General features: G+C 42.2%; 1 pseudogene; it reads right to left on the bottom strand.

The window, feature by feature from the left end:
* Positions 1–490: 490 nt before the first annotated feature.
* Positions 491–9,527, bottom strand: LOC138017496 (ensconsin-like; annotated as a pseudogene).
* Between the last annotated feature and the right edge of the window lie 1,306 nt (positions 9,528–10,833).

The following is a 10,833-nucleotide window of genomic DNA, read 5'->3' as shown; positions in this document are numbered from 1 at the left end:
AGTTGATTTGGCTTATCTTCGGCACACACAGTGTTTCTCTGACAAAAAAATCATTTCTCATCCAGTTGTAAGCGACGCGTAAACGTGGATTTCAGATTCCAATTAGAAATGCCGAAGAGAACAAACACTTTCCACTTCACATGACGTGATTTGTCGGGTTCTTGTCTTTCACCAAGGGGGTTCCCGACGAGCTTGTATGGGTTAGCTACCTAAGATTTCAATTTTCTCAAAGCCAACGCTTTGGGACACGGTGGCCGTCAAGGTAAAGACCATCACACTGAGTTGTATTTTCATACATACCAGCCTCCATACCAGCAAGTTCAAGGGGATAAAAATGATATTCCCTCGGTAAATCACTTGGAGGAAAAGCGGTCACACTGCGAAAACACAGTTTTCCCTTAATAAACTGTCAACAAGTCAAATTTTGTAAGTAAAAAGTTCGTCATATGACGACGACTACTACTTGTAAAATAAATTCTCCACAGCATATAGAAGAATACTGTTTATTTGAAAACCTCGTATACGCAAAAACAACCGACATGATTCATTAACATGTGATAGTTAAACAAAACACTGTTTCATGTATAAAAATAAATAATCAAACGAATGCCACGAACGACTTTTCACCTTAACCAAATTTACAGAGCTATGAAAATATTATCTTTTTCTCTATAAAACAATAACTTGGAGAGGAATAACTGAAATGGCATGTAATATTTTTTTCTGGAATTTGCCACTCAAATATTGCACCGCATCAACGCAAGTCATGGTATTCTTCATGAACAGGCATTAGAGCACGTTTTTGTCCAGTTTCTGTACGGCATTTAGTCTTTCATACAAAAAACGAAAACCTTTTTGCGGAGACGAAACGGTTATTCTTTGCGTTTCCTCTTTTGTTATGTAATTTAAGTGCCCACCACACCCCTTTTTGGCGGGTTTGGGCAAGGGTGCGATTGACATTTCGCAATACCCAACGTAGCTAATCCAATAAGCATCCATTGCGTGCCTATGACGATTGCAGGATTTGCTCTTCCTTCACTATATCCACGTTGAGCTCTTCTTGTTCGTCCTCCGACTGGTGCCCACTCCCTTCTTGAGTTGGATTTTCGAGAAAGTTGTTCACGAAGTTCTGTATCTCTCCTCGAGCCTCTGTGGAAAGAAAATAAAGGAGCAAATAACCAACACTGATCATTTCAGGGTTTCCTAAAACACTTACGAAAAACCCACACAAAAGCGTTTGTATCATAACAGTAGCCTAACGAGGGTGTTTTATAGAGTGCTGCTGTGACCAATTTGTGTGCATGTTTTACATCAGCTTAAACACGCGCGCAGTTACTGATATTGCTATTTTTCCTTCACTTAAATAAAACATAAATTAATTAATTGATTGCTTGAGTAATTAATTAATTAATTAATTAATTAATATGTATGTACTTAATTGACCGCTCGACTCGGGGAATTTTCAAGGCCAATGACTCAAACCTTTGAAACAAGAAGAATCCTTCCTAACCCATTGTAGGTAGACCAGCTGGCTACTTTATTGGAAGTTTAGTTATGGCCCTCCCAGAACAATTTCATTCGATGGTAAGAGCAGGCCTTGAGCTTAGGATCTCCAGATCTCAAGGCAAGCGCCCTGACCACTTAGCCACGCTACCTCCTCATTTCTCACTTCGTTAGAGCAAATCCAAGTCTGGGCTCTTTACAAAACTAACTCGTGGCGGTTGCGCAACTGCCATTTATCAGGTATACGCGAGAGCCCAACTAAAGGCCTTTATGGCCTCTTGTTTTCATCATAACGACCTTGAAAGCAGATGAAGCTATTTCTGCCGAAAACAAATTACCTTTAAGTTTTCTTTCAGCCTCGATCCTTGCGCACCGCTCTCTATCAAGTTCTTGCAGCAACTCCTCTGTTGAAAGATAAATCCCAGAGTCAAGCGTAGGCCTGTTATAGTTTTATTGGATTAACAATATCCACAAACAAACTCAAATCACACTGACGGTTACTAAGTCGCCTGATGTGGATATTTGAAAGGTACATCCATCTATTTTATTATTTAACCACAAATGAAATACCAAGTGAGCTTTCACGCGAAAGCATGAAACGCGTGAAAAAAATATCAATTAGTCCAGAGTGCTCGTCGGATATGGCATGGTAAATATCCAACTGGTGCTTATGGAATAATTGTTTTATTAAATTTTCATTCAATTTTGGACGTGACGTTTGGACACTTGAAAATTAAGGCCAATTAGTTTCCAGTTTGGAAACACTTGACGCAAAACCAGTTTCCATATTAGGTCATACGGTATATTTTGTAAATAAATAATGATAATGTCCGCGGCTGAGAGAATGTCCGAAAAAGGAATATTTGGCCGAGAAGCGAAGCAAATATTAGATTTTGAGGACAATCGAAATTTCGTATCTCCGCGCGGCCATGCAATATCCTTTAAATATCTCTTATGATTGGTAAATTTAGCAGACTGCATTCTGCAATCAATATAGCTCGCTAAATCGAAAAGCTTCTTTTTGTCGCTTAGTGGAAGTTGCGCCTGTAACTAGTTTAATGGCGTAGCTCCTGTGAGTCTTCTAAAGCCCAGTGGCAGTTCACCCACCTAACGATTGAATGGTCGTATGTTTGACATCTACATCTCATCTACATATTCCAGCACTCGGCAAAGTCCCTTTTGTGACTTATGGCTGTTTCTGCTTAGGTGGAGCACTCGGATTTTTCCGAGTGCCTCCGAGTTACCATCGGAAAAACTCGTCTCTTCAGATTAACAACTATATAACATCTCCTTTCGACGACCTGAATACTAGCAGTATAGCGGGACAATCTCCACCTGAACCGTTTAATTAATGGCCAACAACAGCTCCTTCAAGTCTACTGAAGCTCAGTGGTGGAGAATCCGAACCAGTAATCGGAAGATCGTAGGTTGGACTCGGAATTTTTCCGAGTATCCACGAGTCACCATCGGAAAAAATAAATGCCTTCATTTATTTACCGGGCTTAACATTGGCCATCTCATTCATTAAAATAATAGCAAAAATGTTCCATATTTGGACAATTTCAGTCCTGGCAGGATAGTGGGACACTTGAACACGGAGCATCCACAGCCACACGCAAAATTTGCGCTCCCAGTTCTCGGCCACAACCGCCTTCTTCAGAAACTGATCAGTCTTACCGTTGCGTTGTTTCAGCGCGTCTTGAGTGCTTTCTCTCAGCTGTTCTTCAAGCAGTTCACATCTGTGTTGCTCCTCTAGTAATTAACATAACCACGAAAATCAGTCGGTACAGAAACCCATGACTCGGAGCCTACAACTCTACTGTGTTCGTGCAACAGCGTTTTCACAGACCAATTTATTTTTAGATTGAATTTCCCGCGAATGAGACTCCCACAGGAGCCCGATGACCAATTACAAGAAATTAAGTTGACGTCATAGGGTCACCGAACCGGAACTCCCTTTGTTTTTTGACCTAATTCGCGGGAAGGGCTAGTATAAAAATAAACCTACTTGTGAAAACGCCGTTTCACAGACGCTGTATGGAAGTTGCACGCACCAGATGGGCTCCTGGTCGGTACGGATTAACCAGTAACACTCTCAGCAAGAAAAGATCTTTTTGCGAAGAACCTCTCTGAACCTCATTTGAAAAGCTGTATTATACTATGTTCTGCTGTAACACCATAACCAAAATAAAACCTTTGGCCGATCGCAAACCAGCAAAAAGACAAGGAAAAGCAAATGAAGACAAACCGAATATGAACAGTTTGGAATAGTCGCGGGAAAAGCATAACATTACACAACGCTCATCAGAACCACACGCAACATTTCCTTACGTTTTATACAATGTACATTCCAACCTTTACGTGACCGAGTGCGTGAAATCTTCGGCATCAGATACACTTTTGCTTTATTCAGAGAGAAATTTCGCTTTCCGGCGGAAAAACGTAGCTTAGCAACGCTTGGCGCAAATCATTTACCATATAAGGTCCAAACTAAGGTATATGAGTTGATAACCGAGATTGAGTGAACCAATCAGAGACGAGAAATGCATTAACCGAGGTTGAAAATTTAATAATTAATGTTATCCGCGGGAAAGTCAGAATTGGGTGCGCTAAAGTCTCGGAGTGAATGAAAATATGGCGAGAATATTTTAAAGGGGCTGTGTCACGCCATTTTAGTCAAATTTCAAAACACTAAAAGACGTCTTTGTATCAATTAAGACCAAAAAATAATGCTGTTGTTTTGTTGCCAATGGCCACTGAAGTGCACTGAAGCGGTTCTTTGCTGTTTGCAGCCAAGGATGGAGGGGATGGAAATGGATTGAAACTTGAAAAAATTGGCCAGGTTTTCAAGTTTGGAGACGGTGTCCTGTGAAAGTCGCCAAAAGTTAAATATGAATAGCTCTTTGTGCCATATATTTCGTATCATCTCAATGAGTTGTCAGGAATGTTATACGTGTGAGATAGAGAACTAATTTAGATTTTTTACCCAGTTTTGACCTAAAAACAGCAAATTTAGCATGACAGTGTCCATTTAAGGCCGATACAGACCGGGGGGGGGGGAATGTTCATCCTCGGGAGCAGAATTTGCACCCCGCATAATGCTCCAAGATATTAAACAGGTTAAATAGTTGGGAACATAATTGAGAAAACTGTGCCCTCGTGTTTACTGGTCGTGCACAAAACGACCCTTGAGCAGCCCTGGAGCTTCCTCCGGGAGCAAATACCCTCGCGTGTATCGGCCTTTAAGCAGTTCAGTAATGAAAAACTAAAACAATAACGAAGTTGTTGTAGACAATCCGTTGGAAAGCGCTGTTAGAGAGCGTTTGATTAGCTCAACAACTTTGTAATTCTCTCCTTTGAGATGTATTCAGCAAACTTGTGCTTAAACATTTCCTTCCATTGCCAAGAGGAATCATAAGACCTTTTGAGAAACATTTGAAATGCAATGATTTCTTCTGAAAAACTGTGCACCTTCAGTTTTGGCAAACGACTGAAAGAACTTTTCATACCTATTAGCTGCTCCCCAAGTTTTCGCTTTGCTTTCTTCTCTTTCTTAAGTTTCTTTTGAAGGAAGGCTACGAGGGAAAAAAACACAATCGAAAGCGATTTGTCTGGTACTAATACTACAGGATTTATGTCACTTCTATTAAGAAATAGATGCTATTGAAATTGCGGAAGACAACTTTATCATCTTACCTTTTCCTCTCTGCAGTGATGCAGATTGTCTCTCTGCTCTTTCTCGAGCCTCTCGCTCGCGGTTAATATGTCGACGGAGTTCATCTGACAACACAAGAGTAACCCAGATACGGTAAATCTTGGAGCACTCAAGACGTCGAAGAGTAAGACTACAAATATTTCTTATTCACCCAACCATTAAGCTGACTTGTATAAAAAAAGCGAAAGGTAGAAACTAAAGTTCGCATGCTGATCGCTCAGGCATCCATGCTTCCATTCCTCAGTTAATAAACTTGCCGTCTCGATCTTTCTTGGGAAACGAGTACAATAGAATTTAGGGCCTTTATTTACACATGACAATTAAGTGTAAAGCTCACAGCTTCTGCAGCCATGTGTTAAGAAGAAAGTCACCTGAAAGCGGGCAACCAGTTGTTAGGACGAGGACGAGAATGAGTACGAATTTTGACTGGCCGTTTTCAGCGAAAATACTTTAAAATCTTATAACCCATATGATTAATCTTACTCTTTATTAGCAGTATAGGTTGCTCAGTTATACTTATTCCTGGTAACTGAGCCTTTTTTGCTGATCAGAAAATGCCCAAACTGTTAAAATGACGACGGTATCACGTTTTTCCCGCCAAAATGACGCTGGTTTGGGCGCGCTCACTGTTATTCTGTGAGAAAATCTCGTACTCGTAGTAGTCGCTCTCGTCCTAGAATCTTAGGGCCGATTTACACGATACGATTTTGTCGCATGCGACAAGCTCACGACAGGCCTACGACATGACTTACGATTGTCGCAGCGTTTTAAATCATGTGTTACAATGCTGCGACATTTTTTCTGACGTACACAAACAATCGTAAATCATGTCGTGGGCCTGTCGTAAGCGCCGTTGTCGCATGCGACAAAGTCGTACCGTGTAAAATCTGCCCTTAAGCTCTCTTAGGGCCGATTACCGATACGATTTTGTCGCATGCGACAAGCTCACGACAGCCTACCGACCGACTTACGATTGTCGCAGCGGTTTAAAAACATGTTTTAAAATGCTACGACATTTTTCTGACGTACACAACAATCGTAAATCATGTCGTGGGCCTGTCGTAAGGCCGTTGTCGCATGCGACAAAATCGTACCGTGTAAATCGGCCCTTAAGAAAACGACGACGTCTATTGCAACGACAACTCCACAAAACAATACTATTACCTGGTTGCAAACAGAGCAAAAATAATCGTACTGGCACGTGTGGCACACATATATTTGCGGGTTTCTGCATAACGACGGACGTGAAATCACCAAATTTGAGGTTTTGACGACAAATGTGAGCATGACTGATGAGAGCTTTCATTCTTCATTTTACCTCCGAAAACCACTCGTACCCAATTTAGTTTTAAGATACTTCGCCCACATTGTACGGACGTGGAAAAGACACGGAATAAGCGCGAAACACTTACGATTAGAAGTGCAAAGTTATATATACACCTTCTTGAATGGTTTAACATATAGACTCCGCGCTGGGGGATATTTTGCGAGTTGCATAGTAAGTCCCGAAGGGGGAGAGGAAAAGGTATAAAAAGCAACCGAGCAAAATTTCCGCGCGTATTATATGAGGGTATTTATTATTCCACTATTACGCCATTTTCCTAGTGTGATGGGATGGAAGAGTTTCTTGGCTACCCTTCCTCCAATAGGACTTTGCATGATGACGTCATTTGACTACGAGTACCAGAAAACCTAATGAGAGCTATTGTTATTTTGTGTATCCCCACTAGGAATACAACATTTAAATAAGAAAGAAATAACTGAAATTCTGGTAGTTGTAGTCAAAATGACGCCACCGTGGAAAAGTTGCCTATAGAGATGTTTTCATCTCCCGACGTGACCACTGAGAGAATTGTTTTTGGAACACCAACATGGCCCGCCGTGGATCGTCATGTGGAAACGCTCAATTTTTCTAATTCCAGAGCTTTGTTGCTTTTCGATTTATGCTCATGAAATATGAACATGAAGGTGCCTTGGCAAAAGCCTGCACTTACTCTTTTCGTACACCGCTTGTCTTTCATGTTGCCGGGTATTTTCTGCTGCCACTTTCAAAAGTCCTTGTCATATTCAGGAGCAGGCTTTCTGCAACGGGAAAAGTGTTGAGATGACAGTTTTCTTTTTTGATGCAGCGCTTTAGAGAATAAATCAGTTATCATCCTCGATCGCCCAAAGTAACTTTGTTAATGAAAAGTTGTTAATTGATTAGCGACGTTTTCTGTTGTGGGAATACTATGGGTACTGAAGTGCGGCCGGTATATAAGCTGGAGTCCGAAGACATAACTATCACTAGTTTTCTGGAACCACTTTCCCAAAACAATGCGTGCATACAATGAAAAAAAAATCTGTTCACCGAGCGTTTAATATAAGGGAATTTTTTTTGGCTTACATAAGAATTATTCCAATACAAATTCATATCAGGAATACTATTCCTACAATTTTACTAGGTGACTTTTTAACGGAAAATATAGAGGTTATTGTGTTAGTTTCATTTAGTTGTTGAGACTGTCGTACTTCACAGAAATACTCTCTTTCGCAACAGGAGGTATATTCCACGTATTTCTTTTCTGTCAATCTAAAACTACACGCAGAAGTACATCTTGTTGAACTCACCCGTGGGATGCCAGGACTTCTCTATATTCAGGCTACCAAAAGAAGAGTGGAGTTTACAATTAACATAATGAGTGTCAGTACAAGGAATTGCCAATAAGTATTCTGAGCATGAAACAAACTGAATTTGCATACCTCACGCGACAGCACGTGTGGAGAGGACACGTGACATTTCTGAACCGTATCAGTGGTAGCAGCGATCCTGAAATCCGCATGCTCTGATGTGCCTGTGCTGCTGGCATGAGGTACGGACGGCCTTCACCATTCACTGCATTCGCCAAGAGCGGGGGACCGCCCAGGACTATGGGTAACTGCAGATGACGTTCCCACTTACGGGTGGCGCGCCATTTTGTTTGCGGGCTCAGAGCACTTGGATGCGGACTCATGGACAACATGTGGTCTTGGAGGAAAGCTGAAAGTTGCAGGGCTGTTGAATTCGGCGCCAAAAATCACGCCACTAGGCGGGACTGACCATGCGCGACGACGGTGCGTTCGTTGGTGAATGGATCAACATTGAGTGGGTTTGTGTATCGCGGGCTTACATGCCATGAAGGTTGACGAATGATTCATTGCTGCTTGCGGTAACGTTATAGTTCTGAAGGCGTTCGGATTGGTCGGGAAAATGGCGTCTTAAAATGCGAATCTTTGCGCTCACCCCATTAGCATTGTTGTTAACAGCACGTGGTCCGTCAAACGTGACATTAGCTTGCACTAGTCCGCGCGGATTCATGGAAATCGAGTTGTTTGTCTCATCCGTTCAAGAAGGAGAACTCTCGTGGATTCTCCATTTGGTGTCAGAACTCACAAAGCCTTTCAGGGGTTGATGGTCGACTTAAAATGCTTAAACGGATTGTTAAGCCGCTCAGGGGGGGATATCTGGGTTCTTTTTCCGCCTTCCAGGACCCTGAACAAAGAAAAAAAAAAAAAAACAAACATTGAGTTGCACTCTTACTTTGACCTGAAAAGAAATTCTGAGGAGCCTGACATTGTAAAATGCGAATCTTTGCGCTCACCCCCATTAGCATTGTTGTTAAAATCAAGTGGTCCGTCAAACGCAGACAAGCGGGGGACACATTGTCCATGAAGACCGGTATAAGCAGTCAGGGTCTCGGAACTTTTTGTAACTCAATGCATATGGGTTGAGTGTCCAGCTGGTATTACGGAGGTCGTTTGTTGGACTCCTTCCTGGGGATACTGATTTTTCAGTTGTCCTTTTGCCCAATGCTTATAACTAGGTTATTACCGCTCTCATGGGAGCATTACCTTTAAACATCAATGGTTGTGCATGCCGGCGGCTTATTAACCAGTTCCGAGGACTGTATTTTAAGTTACGTCACCAGGAACCCAGGACCCGGAGCTACAGCTCCCATACTGGGCCTATGTAACGGCCATTTTACCGAACGATCTATTTTTAGATATCTTTTACGGAAAAAACAAAGGAAGTTCCGGTTCGGTGGAACCCTATGGCCGTCAGCCTAATTTCTGGTTAATTGGGTGTAATCGGGCTCCTGTGGGAGTCTCATCGGCGGGAAGCTCAATCTAAAAACAATCGGTCCGTGAAAACGCCGTGACAAGAACACAGTACAGCTGTAGGTTCCGGGTCATGGGTTCCTGACGTCACGCATTGTACCCTGTTAGCAGAGGTCTCTTTTCTTTTGCGTTCGCTGGGCTGGACGAGTTCGAGAAAAGACAACTCTGCCATTAGGTCGAAATTCACTGTTGTGCATGCGCGGCGGTACTTAGAGACCGAAGCCTCACGTGATACTTCATGGTGGGTGGGGTCACTTAACACAGCGGACTTACTGTAAAAGGGGAGCGCGGGTCACAGTCCGCCCCGGCGAACGCAAATGAGAAAGGAGACCTCTGCTAGCAGGGGAATCTCGAAACACAGGCTTCTACCTCACAGTTCGGCTCGCGACGGAAAACGAGATTCGAAAACTGTTTCTTTCTTCGTTTAACTTACAGAGAGGGGCTGTACTGAGCAGTACCCTGAAAAATATGGTCAACAATGACTCACTATCACAGAGATAAACTATTTTCATTTACTGATGAATAAAAACGACAAGGGGGTCAATTGCGCGGGCTTTCTACAACTATTTTTGGTCGAAGAAAATTTCTCCCTCCCTGGCTATTGTCAATGGAACAATCTTGGCGATATACAATTGACTAAACTTCCACCCACCCCCGCCCCCCTCCCCCAAAAAAAATCACATCAAAAATCTGTTCCGAAAAAGTTTGGCTAATCTTTTGTTTTTGGGCTCTAAGCAGATAGATCCTTTTTCTCAAGGAGTTATTTTCTTTTTAAGAACAATATCAGGCAGAGTTGCATGTAAAGATGTTCCTTTGCTGCTACTTTAGTTCTTGTTAATAGCGCTTCAATTCTCCCCGGATAAAGTTATTCATTAGTTTCCGTCAAGAACTCAATCTATTTGTTCCAGTCGTATCGCCAATTAATTTCCAACTGATACAACCTGAATGCGACAGTCCATATATATCACATGTGAAGGAGACACGATCCGAGGAATGTGAAAATGTATTTTACAAAAGAGTGTGTAGACGGCAAGTACCCGTTTATATGAGTTTATTGACAAAAAATTCGCACAAAATTCGCCGCGTAAAAAACAGGGTGATACGCCGAGGCGTTACAAATGTGTCAAAAAAAAGGAAAAAAGAGAAAAAACATCACGTGATGCCCAAAGGCGCGAAAATGCTAACGGGGTTCCCGCCGCACCATCTCGCCCCCTGCGGAATTGTGATGGGTTTTCTTTCCAAAATTACAGTGCTAAGCTCCATATCAAGGACATGTTCACGTGCCTTGTAGTTCAACGACAAAGACTGAGCATTCTTCAAGCAAGCATAGCTTTTGGATGGTTCGAACCAAAGAACTGGATGCCCCAGTTGTTGACCTCATCGATCTCCACTAATCCATCTTTGAAGAACAACCGCTTTCACTCTTCGCATACTGGCTCCTTGTTAGATTAATCAGTAGATAAGTGTAACCAAATCAC

Source organism: Montipora capricornis, chromosome 9 (genome assembly GCF_036669925.1).
Source record: "Montipora capricornis isolate CH-2021 chromosome 9, ASM3666992v2, whole genome shotgun sequence".
In the NCBI taxonomy this organism is placed as follows: domain Eukaryota; kingdom Metazoa; phylum Cnidaria; class Anthozoa; order Scleractinia; family Acroporidae; genus Montipora; species Montipora capricornis.
The sequence above is the reverse complement of the archived record's forward strand: the minus strand, read 5'-3'. Positions and strand labels throughout refer to the sequence as shown.